We start from the raw sequence: 9,819 nt of genomic DNA on the forward strand, positions 1-9,819 counted from the left end.
TGCCTACCTAAGATACAGAAACACCCAAGCTGTGTCTACACTGGCAAGTTATTCCGGAAAATCAGCTGCTTTTCCGGAAAAGCTTGCCAGCTGTCTACACTGGCCACTTGAATTTCCGGAAAAGCACTGACGATCTAATGTAAAATCATCAGTGCTTTTCCAGAAAAACTATGCTGCTCCCGTTCGGGCAAAAGTATTTTTCTGGAAAACTGTTCCGGAAAAGGGCCAGTGTAGACAGCATAGTTTTGTGTTTTCCTCAAAAAAGCCCCGATCGCGAAAATGACTAGATTGGCCACGGACGCTTTTCTGCAAAAAGTGCTTTTCCGTTAAAAGCATTTCTGGAAAATCATGCCAGTGTAGACGTAGCCCCAGAGTTCATGAATACAAGGGAACTGTAGCCAGTTGGAACTTACCAATTCATTAGTATCTCCAGAAACTTCCAAAGACATTTTTTTTTTTTTTTGATCAGGCTAAAGCTCTTAAAAAGTCCTTTCATCCAATCCAGAGGCATGCTGGAAAGAGTTCTGGGATAATGCTAAACAAATTCTGGGATAATATCCTCAACAAACCCCTGATTCCTGGCCACATAAAGGAACTCTCAGGTCTCAATGCACCCCAGAAACAATGTTTGTGGCAGAATTATTTCACAGTATCACCCGACAGATGTTGCCATCTCCTACACCTCTGAAAGATGAGATGCACAATGTCACTGTGGACACTAGTCATATATGATGGACCGCATTGTAAATCAGTGCCTGCTTTCATTGTTTGTCAGTGGCATTTCAGATGTGCATCAAACCACTGCCACAGCTATTCATTCCCTGATTAATCTGGACTAGATATTTCAATGTTGCTAATCACCTCTATTATTAAATGACATAAGGCAGGAAGAGGGGGCTGCATTGTGGGAAAACTGGGGCAGCGTCTGATGGGTGGAAGTGGTGGCTGCACATCAAGGCCTGTCAAATTATCTGTCTCAGAATCTGAGGACTATGGAGCCATGTTGCTGAGCTGGGGCTCATTGGCCAAGAGCAGAGATATGGTATGGACAGGCCAGAGGATTGTTTAGTGGCAGAATCTTCACTCTCTGGCATGAGACTAGGAGAGGGCAGGAATTTGAAGAGCTGGCTGGAAGATCCAAAGGCTCAGCGATTCATCTGGGAGATAAGCCAAGAGTCTGCCTCTGTGCTGAGCAGCCAATCTATTCCTCTTTACAAGGAGCTGCTTTGGTTAGTTGCTGTTCTACAGGAAGTGGGGGAATGGGGAGAAGCAGCTGGCTAATGTTTGTAGGGGCCTATGGGATTTTTCTATAAAGGGTGTCCGAAAGACCCCAGTCTATGGTTGAAAATTTCTGTGGTTGGTAGATTTGAATCTGAGGAGAATTGTTGAAAGGTTTCATTGGAGAAGTTTGTTTTATTAAGGAGGGATCTGAGTGAAAAGAAATCCAGACAGTCTTCATCAGCTACTTAAGAGAGAGGAAGGGACACAGCGGTGCAGGGATATCACAAGATTGAGGTCTGTTGTGGTAGCGGGGGGGACTTGAAGATGACCAGTGCAATCAAAGTCAGTGGTAGGGCCAGTGGAGTGAGCCTGGGATTCCAGAACTGAAGTCAGAGGTCAGACTTCAAAAGACAAGTTAAGGATCAAGCCACAGTCAGGAGTTAAGCCAAGAGACAGAGTCAGTCCTGAAGGTCAATACCAGGAGCTCAGGAACAGAGAAGCAAGGCACTTTTAGCAGCTAGCTAAGGATACGCATTGTTTCCTGAAGGACGACTCCTGGTATGCTCCATAGGTTTGTAGAGGGACAAAGAACCAGTAAGGGATCAGTATAACCACTGTCAAATCACTGTTTGGAATATCCCATTCCATGAAACCTCTGCAGGTTGTAGGTCACAGTGCCTGAGTTTCAGCTGCTGCTGGGTGGCAGTGTAGGGATGTTGGTTGCTAAGCAGGCCCAGATTAAAATCCTGCTGATCCTATAGCTAGTAAGATAAAGGAAAGGGGCCTATTTTTTTCCTGCTATTTGGATTTTATTTCCTCTTTTCTCTCATGCATATATTTATTTCAGTGGGATATGGAGTCTTTTATCTCTACGTCATTCATTCAAATCCAATTCAGGAAAAGACTGCAAGCTGTTATCCAACTACTGTTTGTTGGGCTACTTCTTAGTAAAAAAATAACATCAGAAAAACATCCATTTTAATCAATTGATATCTTCAGCAAAGGGTAGGAATGAATGATTTTTGAGGCCAAATTACCCTCACATTTGAGATGGTCCTTATAGAGTAAGACTGAGACAATTTAGCATTAAAACACTATCTACCTTGAGAGTTGCATCTCCTCAGGGAGGCACAACTCCTTCCCCAAGCACATGGATGTGCATGCAGGAGTGTGTATGGATGATGCAGCCTGCTGACAGAACAGTACAGCTGGGGCAACTAGAAAGAGCAGTACCTGCACTGTAATGAGCACAGGGGTTGAAACGGAGCTGGGCCTTTATGCGAGTGCAAATCAGATATTTAGATGTCCACATGTAAGAAAATGTGCCCACAATTATTTGTTCTCACAAAATTGCACATATGCTTATTTGAGAATCCAGAATCTGAGATTGTCTCTGTAAACTAGAGTCTTAAGGTATATCTGTACAGCCTGCAGAAGCAAATCTCCCAGCCTGGGTCAAAAGACTTTGGCTAGAATTCAAAAAATAGCAGTGTAGACAGCGCTTTGAAATAGGTTCTCAGGCTGTGATGTGGAAGGTGTATACATGCTTTTATGGCAGGGGAACAATAATTTTTGATGGGGGGGCACCACTCCAAAAATTTGATAAATGGTAAAAGCTGCACTTTTCTATGGAAGGGTTATAGGGAATGGAGTTTGTGTGCAGAAGGGAGCTCTGGGTAGAGGCTTCCGATACAGGAGAGGGTGTGGGTCTGAGAGGAAGTTTGGGTGAAGGAGGGGGTTTGCTGCACGCAAAGCTTCCTCCCCCTCTCTCCCCGGCACAGAGAAGCAGATGGAGCAGCCAGCCTCTCTGAGGGTATGTCTGCACTACCCCACTAGTTCGAACTAGTGGGGTAATGTAGGCATACTGCACTTGCAAATAAAGCCCAGGATTTGAATTTCCCGGGCTTCATTTGCATAAGCGGGGAGCCGCCATTTTTAAAACCCCGCTGGTTCGAACCCCGTGCAGCGCAGCTACACGGAGCACGAACTTGGTAGTTCGAACTAGGCTTCCTAGTTCGAACTACCGTTACTCCTCATTTCACGAGGAGTAACAGTAGTTCGAACTAGGAAGCCTAGTTCGAACTACCTAGTTCGTACCCCGTGTAGCCGCGCTGCACGGGGTTCGAACCAGCGGGGTTTTAAAAATGGCGGCTCCCCGCTTATGCAAATGAAGCCCGGGAAATTCAAATCCCGGGCTTCATTTGCAAGTGCGGTATGCCTACATTACCCCACTAGTTCGAACTAGGAGGGTAGTGTAGACATACTCTGAGCCCTCAAGATGCTCCCTCTTTGTGGGTCCAGTGCGGTGGGCTCTGAGTTGGATTGAAAGGCTTAGTGAGCCAGATCTGGCTCCTGGATCATATCTTGCCCACCCCAGCTTTATGGAAACCCTTTTGGCAATGCTTACCTAAAAGGAATACAAGTTGAATCTCCAAAATCCAGGATTCTCTGGTCCAGCAAAATCTGTGATCCTGCTGGATCCGAGAGCCCCAACCCCCAGGAGTGCAAACCAGCTGAAAGCCCCATCCCGGGGAGCCCCAGCCAGCAGGACTGTTGAGCCCTGTCCCTAGGGAGCCCTGGCCAGACAGGACAGTAGCAGGGCAACCAGTGGCAAAAGTGGGGTAGCTAGCAAGCCCCATCCCTGGGGATCCCCGGCAAAGCACAGCAGAAGCGGGGCAGCTGGCAAGGCCCATTCCTGGAGCTACCATGTGGACAAGGGGGATCCAGTGGATATAATGTACTTAGATTTCCAGAAAGCCTTTGATAAGGTCCCTCACCAAAGGCTCTTAAATACAGTAAATTATCATGGGATAAGAGGGAAGGTCATTTCATGGATTGATAACTGGTTAAAAGACAGGAAGCAAAGGGTAGGAATAAATGGTAAGCTTTCTGAGTAGAGAAAGGTAACTAGTGGGGTCCCCCAAAGGTCTGTCCTGGGACCAATCTTATTCAACTTATTTATAAATGATCTGGAGAAAGGGGTAAACAGTGAGGTGTCAACATTTGCACATGATACTAAACTGCTCAAAATAGTTAAGACCAAAGCAGACTGAAGACCTTCAAAAAGATCTCACCAAACTAAGCAATTGGGCAACAAAATGGCAAATGAAATTTAATGTTGATAATTGTAAAGTAATGCACATTGGAAAACATAATTCCAACTATACATACAATATGATGGGGACAACTACTCCAGAGAGATCTTGGAATCATTGTGGATAGTTCTCTGAAAACATCCACTAAGTGAGCAGCAGCAGTCAAAAAAAGCAAATAGAAAGTTAGGAATCATTAAAAAAGGGATAGAGAATAAAACAGAAAATATCTTAGTGCTTCTATATAAAACTTGAATACTACATACAGATATGGTCGCCTCATGTCAAAAAAGATACAGTGGCATTGGAAAGGGTTCAGAATAGGGCAACAAAAATGATTAGGGATTTGGAACAGGTCCCATATGAAGAGAGATTAAAAAGACTTGGCCTTTTTAGCTTAGAAAAGAGGATACTAAGGGGGGATATGATAAAGATCTATAAAATCATGAGTGGTGTGAAAAAAGTGAAGGAGGAAAAGTTATTTATATATTATAAGAATTAGGGGTCACCAAATGAAAATAATAGGCAGCAGGCTTAAAACAAACATAAGGAAGTTTTTCTTTACTCGGTGCACAGTCAACCTATGGAACTCTTTGCCAGAGGATGAGGTGAAGGCTAGAACTTTAACAGGGTTCAAAAAAGAGCTAGATAGATTCATGGAGAGTAGGTCCACCTATGGCTATTAGCGAGGATGAGTAGGAATGTGGTGACCCTAGTCTCTGTTTCTCTGGAAGCTGGTGACAGGGGAGGGATCATGTGAGGATTACTTGTTGTGCTCCCACCCTCCACTAAGATGGATAAAATGGCAAATAAGAAAGTTGTGAAATTTACAGGAGTTAGTAAAGTTCATCTTTAAATAATCATAGCAGACTTTTTGTGTAGATGAGTTACCATGAGCAGACAACCATACCTGGGAATTGCCTCTGTTGCTCTATGTGGTCCTCAGCTCCCAGCTTGCTCTTTTCTGGGAGGACAGGGATAAAGGCAATCTTAAATCCTGTTTTGCAATCCTTGTTGGCTGTTTTCATACTATTTCCTAATAAAGTATTGTTCAAGTGAATATAAAACTGCTTTCACTAAAAGAACTATACAGCTCAATTTTACGTGGGGTATGTCTACACTACAAAGTTAGTTTGAACTAACGGACGTTAGTTCGAACTAACTTTCATAGGCGCTACACTAGCACTCCGTTAGTTCGAATTTAATTCGAACTAACGGAGCGTTTAGTTCGAACTAGGTAATCCTCATTCCACGAGCATTAAGCCTAGTTCGAACTAGCTAGTTCGAATTAAGGAGTGTGTAGCCCCTTAATTCGAACTAGTGGGAGGCTAGCCCTCCCCAGGTTTCCCTGGTGGGCACTCTGGACAACACCAGGGAAACTCTATGCCCCCCTCCCGGCCCCGGCCCCCTTAAAGGGACACAGGCTGGCTACGGTGCCCGTGCCAGGTGCAAGCCTGCCAGCACCCAGCCAGCAGACCCTGCACCTTGCATGGATTGAGCCACCCACCCAATGCCCCCCAGCCCTCCTCCTCTTCCTGGGACCAGGCTGGCGGCTCCCGGGAGCTTGCCCGGGACCGCAAGAGGCGGGCACCCACCTGGGCTACTGCGGACATCGTGGACCTCGTCCACGACCTCCGCACTAGGCACAGGAAAGTGGCCGGCTTGGGCAGGATAGCTGCCAGCCTGGCCACCCAGGAGCAGGTGTGCAAGAGAATCAAGGGGGTCCACTGAGACCCCCGACCCTGAGCCCTGAGCTTACAATGGCCGTACTGGGTCAGACCAAAGGTCCATCTAGCCCAGTAGCCTGTCTGCCGACAGCGGCCAACCCTAGGGATCCTGGAGGGGATGGACCGAAGACAGTGACCAAGCCATTTGTCTCGTGCCATCCCTCTCCAGCCTTCCACAAACCTTGAGCAGGGACACCACTCCTACCCCCTGGCTAATACCACTCCATGGACCCAACCTCCATGACTTGATCTCACTTCCCTTTAAACTCTGTTCCAGTTCTAGCCTTCACAGCCTCCTGCAGCAAGGAGTTCCACAGGTTGACTCTTTGCTTTGTGAAGAAGAACTTTCTGTTACTAGTTTGAAGCCTGCTACCCATTCCTTTCCTTTAGTGTCCTCTAGTCCTTCTTTATGGGAACTAATGAAGAACTTTTCTGTATGCACCGTCTCCACACAACTCCTGCTTTTAGAGACTTCTATCCTGTCCCCCCTCCGTCTCCTCTTTTCAAAGCTGAAAAGTCCCAGTCTCTTTAGCCTCTCTTCACATGGGACCTGTTCCCAACTCCTGATCATTTTAGTTGCCCTCCCCTCTCCCAGCCTCTCTCTTCCTCTCTCCCACCTCCTTTTCCCAGTCTCCCCCAGTTTTGTTCAATAAAGACAGATTCCATTTTGGAAGACACGTTATCTTTATTTTGTACATCAAGAAGAGGGGCTAGGGAGGGGTAAGTGGAAGGAGGTGAGGGAGGAATGGGGCACGGGCCCCCGATGGGGAGGACTGGGCTGGCTCTGCGGGCTTCTGGGGGTGGAAGCTTTCCTGCAGCCCCCCAATTGCGCCCTCTCCCCAGATGGCAGCCTGCGGCAAGGGCAGCCGGGCTGATGGCCCAGTGCTGTGATGTGCCCAGTGTGGGCACTCAGGGCACTCCAAGCCAGGACTGCTTTGCAAGCGGGGCACCCCTTAGAACTGTCTGTCTGGGGTGGGGGTCGGGACCCTTTAATCACAGCCCTCAGCTAGCCTGGGACAGCATCTCCATGCTCTAAGTCCTCCTCTGATGCCCTGCCGGCACTGCTTCCGGCCATCCTTAACCCCGCTTCAGGGTCCACTTAACGTGGATGCGCTAGTTCGAATTAGCAAAACGCTAATTTGAACTAGTTTTTAATTCTAGATGCGTTAGTTCGAATTAGCTTAGTTCGAATTAACTAATTCGAACTAACTTAGTTCGAATTAGCGCTCTGGTGTAGACATACCCTAGGAGAGTCCCAATTTTCCATCCAACATCTTGGTGTCTCAAGAGCCTCAAAAGCCCTAGATTGGTGGGGGGTTTTCATTTATCAATGAAAACATTTTGGATTTGTATAACTATGAAATATTTGTTCATAACGTATTGCTATCAGAAGTTTCTTACTCTCCCATGACACCGTGAGAGTATGTTTCATACCAGCCATTGTTCAAGGCCTAAGCTTGTCATAACTTGTCAGGCAACAACATTGCAATCTTTATTCATTCAGTTATATAAATTTATACAATGTAGCTGTATGAGAGGAACTAGTTTAATCAGAGCAAATGCCCTACTCTGTCCCCAAAGGGGTGTTAGAAGGGAAAAAGAGGGGCACCTAACAGACCCCACATGTTAAGTGTATAAAGAGGGAAAACAAGTATCAGTGGAAGATGTAGGCCAGAGCCTTTCTTTAAGCTGCATTGTCATTCCAGGTGGAACTTTCCTGATCCAGGCAGACCAGGTGAGAGAAGAAGCAGAATACAACCAAGTAATTTGCAACCCTATAAAATGTTGCCACAAAATCAGTTTTTGATTTTGAAAATTGTCTCGTGCCATGTACAAGGAATGTCAGTACTCACAACACTGTTCGCCCATTAGCAGTTCAGGACTAACTGCTCTTACACCTTCTTCCTTATGAGGAATGTTGCTCTCCACTTCACCAACTGTCCTGTTTGCAAACTTAAGGACCAATATCCATAACACTGCTTTCCCAGCCAGCTACTAATAAGTAGGGGTATGTCTACACTACAAAGTTAATTCGAACTAACAGACGTTAGTTCGAATTAACTTTCATAGGCGCTACACAGGCAAACCGCTAGTTCAAATTTAATTCGAACTAGCGGAGTGCTAAATTCAAACTAGGTAAACCTCGTTCTACGAGGACTAACGCCTAGTTCAAGTTAAGTAGTTCGAATTAAGGGCTGCGTAGCCCCTTAATTCGAACTAGTGGGAGGCTAGCCCTCCCCAGCTTTCCCTGGTGGCCACTCTGGACACCACCAGGGAAACTCGTCTGCCCCCCTCCCGGCCCCGGAGGCCTTAAAGGGGCACGGGCTGGCTACGCTGCCCGTGCCAGGTGGAAGCCTGCCAGCACCCAGCCAGCAGACCCTGTACCTGGCACGGCACAAACCAGCCACCCGCTGCCACCCAGCCCTCCACCTCTTCCCGGGACCAGGTTGGCGGCCCCTAGGAGCCTGCCCAGGTCCACAAGAGGTGGTGCCCACCTGATCCAGTGCGGAGATCGTGGACCTCATCCACGACCTCCGCACTAGGCACAGCAAAGTGGCCGTCTAGAGCAGGAGAGCTGCCAGCCTGGCCACCCAGGAGCAGGTTGGCATGAAAATCAGGGTGGTTCAGTGAGACCCCCGACCCTGAGCTTAGAATGGCCGTACTGGGTCAGACCAAAGGTCCATCTAGCCCAATAGCCTGTCTGCCGACAGCGGCCAACACTAGGGACCCTGGAGGGGATGGACCGAAGACAATGACCTAGCCATTTGTCTCGTGCCATCCATCTCCAGCCTTCCACAAACCTTGAGCAGGGACACCACTCCTACCCCCTGGCTAATACCACTCCATGGACCCAACCTCCATGACTTTATCTCACTTCCCTTTAAACTCTGTTATAGTTCTAGCCTTCACAGCCTCCTGCATCAAGGAGTTCCACAGGTTGACTATTTGCTTTGTGAAGAAGAACTTTCTGTTATTAGTTTGAAGCCTGCTACCCATTCATTTCATTTGGTGTCCTCTAGTCCTTCTATTATGGGAACTAATGAAGAACTTTTCTTTATGCATCGTCTCCACACCATACATGCTTTTATAGACCTCTATCATATCCCCCCTCCGTCTCCTCTTTTCTAAGCTGAAAAGTCCCAGTCTCTTTAGCCTCTCTTCATATGGGACCTGTTCCCAACCCCTGATCATTTTAGTTGCCCTCCCCTCTCCCACCCTCTCTCTTCCCCTCTCCCACCTCCTTTTCCCAGTCTCCCCGACTTTTGTTCAATAAAGAGAGTTTCTATTTTTGAACACACGTGTCCTTTATTTTGTACATCAGGAAGGGGGGCTAGGGAAGGGTACGTGGGAGGGGGTGAGGGAGGAATGGGGTACGAGCCACCAATGGGTAGGACTGGGCTGGCTCTGCGGGCTCCTCGGGGTGGAAGCTCTCCTGCAGCCCCCTGATTGACCCCTCCCCAGATGGCAGCCTGCGGCAAGTGCAGCCAGGCTGATGGCCAAGTGCTGTGATGTGCCGAGTGTGGGCACTCAGGGCACTCCAAGCCAGGACTGTTTTGCAAGCGGGGCACCCCTGAGAACTGTCTGTCCGGAGTGGGGGTCTGGTCCCTTTAAGCACAGCCCTCGGCTAGCCTGAGATAGCAGCTCTACACTCTAAGTCCTAATCTGATGCCCTGCGGGCACTGCTTCCGGCCATCCTTAACCTCAGTTCAGGGTCCACTTAATGTGGACATGCTAGTTCGAATTAGCAAAATGGTTTTTAGGTCTAGATGCGCTAATTC

Source organism: Pelodiscus sinensis, chromosome 1 (assembly GCF_049634645.1).
Source record: "Pelodiscus sinensis isolate JC-2024 chromosome 1, ASM4963464v1, whole genome shotgun sequence".
NCBI classification, from domain to species: Eukaryota; Metazoa; Chordata; order Testudines; family Trionychidae; genus Pelodiscus; species Pelodiscus sinensis.